Consider the following 2,490-nt stretch of genomic DNA (forward strand, 5'->3'; position numbering starts at 1 on the left):
GGCCCTGAAAGTTCTAGTTACTCTGACTATGGGAGTGTTCCCTTTATTTTATTTCATGTTTATACACATTGGATCCTATCCTGGGATGTGATTGGTTGTCCCTGGAGTGATTGACATATGCTCTTGCCTGGCTTTCCCTATGCTGTATTGGAAGATTTCTCTTAAACAGCCACTCATTCATTTTGAGCGTTCAGCCACCTATAATTTAGTGTGAAGGGTGATCGGGTAAGGATCCATTTCTAACACATTTGTCTGGTGGATTCATTTCTACTCCTGGGCACACCTGATCCTCTTTTCCTTTATTTGGAGCCTTTCTGGGAATCTGTTTAAGCTATTACCATCTTTTGTGGACTGTATGTGTTCATTAACCACTTTACCGCTGCTCACTGAGCCTCTACTGCGGCAAAGTGGCTCGATAACGTCTGATGACGTAGACCTACGTCGCCAGACATTCCCCTCACTCGGCGGCGCGCGCGCGGAGCTGGAAGCTCGCTCCCGCTGTATTCAGTCACAGCGGGAGTCGGACCAGGGGAGGAGCGGCGGTGATCACCGCCGCTCTTCCCCGATCTTCGGGGAATCGAGTGTGGAGATCCGCCTGTTTTAACCACTTGCCGACCGGTTACGTTGACTGTACTGCGGCAAAGTGGCTCGTTCCCGTCCAGCGACGTAGACCTACGTCGCTGGACTCCTCCCCTTGTGGGCGGCGCGCGCGCGCCGCCAGAGGCTCGCTCCCGCTGTATTCAGTCACAGAGGGATTCGGGCCAGGGGAGGAGCAGCGGTGATCACCGCCGCTCTTCCCCGATCGTCGGGGAATCGATTTTGGAGATCCGCCTGCTTGTGTAAACAAAGCGGGCGGATCTCCTAAGTGACAGACAGTGTCAGATTGCAGGGTTATGCATAGCTGAACCTGCGATCTGTCCCTGTGTCACTCAGTCCCCTCCCCCCCACACACGTTAGTAAGCACCAGGCATACATTAACCCCTTGATCACCAATAAAAATGAACCCCTTCCCTGCCAGTGTCATTTTTACAGTAACAGTGCATATATATAGCACTGATTACTGCAGTAATGTCACTGGTACCCCCAAAAGTGTCAAAAATGTCAGTCAGAGGTCCGATCTGTCCGCCGCAATGTCGCAGTCCCGCAAAAAAAATCGCAGATCGCCGCCATTACTCGTTAAAAATAAAACAATAAAAATGACAGAAATCTTTCCCTTAGTTAGTAAACGCAATAACTTTTGCGCAAACCAATCAAAATACGCTTATTGTGATTTTTTTTTACCAAAAATATGTAGCAGAAAACAAATTGGCCTAAAATGATAAAAAAAATTTTGGGGGGGGAATTGCATATAAAAAAATGTGAAAAATATTGTTATTTTTGCAAAATTGTCGCTCTTTTTCTGTTTATAGCGCAAAAAGTAAAAAGCGCACAGCGCCGAATCGCAAAAGTGGCCCGGACGTAAGACAGCAAAATCCTCCGGTGGTAAAGTGGTTAAAGAAGAAGTAAACCCTCCTCTGTAACTTGTACCTATAGATGATCCTATGATAAGGCTTACCTATAGGTACTGTAAATATCTTCTATACATTTACCTTACATGCAGCCAGTGACGTCACTGGCGCATGCGCTCTTAAGGAACGGCCGCTGGTGCCGTTTCTTCAGAGCCCCGTGCCGTGACCGTCGGCTCCCGCGTGTGTGTACGGGAGTGACGTCACCGCGGCTCCGGACAATCAGATGGCAGGATGCCGCGATCCCGGAAGACGGGCGACTGGACATGTAGCCCGTCATACAGGTAAGCGGGTGGCACATCGGGGGCTCGTTCTTAGGTAAATATTTCATAACGAGCTAGTATGCGATGCACAGCTCATTATGGGTTTCTCTTACAGGTTGCAAAAAAAAAAAACAAAGTTTCATGGGTTTACAACCTCTTTAATGGACTGTTTATGCTGACATCCTGCATTGATGTGTTATGGATGCTTGGGTTTTATAATTTTATATTTTTATTCATAATTTAGCGCTGCACCATATTGTTTTGATTAATCCCATATACACAATCCTATACCCACCCCAACCATACAATCCCATATACACAATCCTATACCCACCCCAACCATACAATCCCATATACACAATCCTATACCCTCCCCAACCATACAATCCCATATACACAATCCTATACTCACCCCAACCATACAATCCCATATACACAATCCTATACCCCCCCCAACCATACAATCCCATATACACAATCCTATACCCACCCCAACCATACAATCCCATATACACAATCCTATACCCTCCCCAACCATACAATCCCATATACACAATCCTATACCCACCCCAACCATACAATCCCCTATACACAATCCTATACCCGCCCCAACCATACAATCCCATATACACAATCCTATACCCGCCCCAACCATACAATCCCATATACACAATCCTATACCCACCCCAACCCTACAATCCCATATACACAATCCTATACCC

The sequence above is a fragment of the Pelophylax lessonae genome (genome assembly GCF_965119305.1).
Source record: "Pelophylax lessonae genome assembly, chromosome: 3".
Classification (NCBI taxonomy): Eukaryota; Metazoa; Chordata; class Amphibia; order Anura; family Ranidae; genus Pelophylax; species Pelophylax lessonae.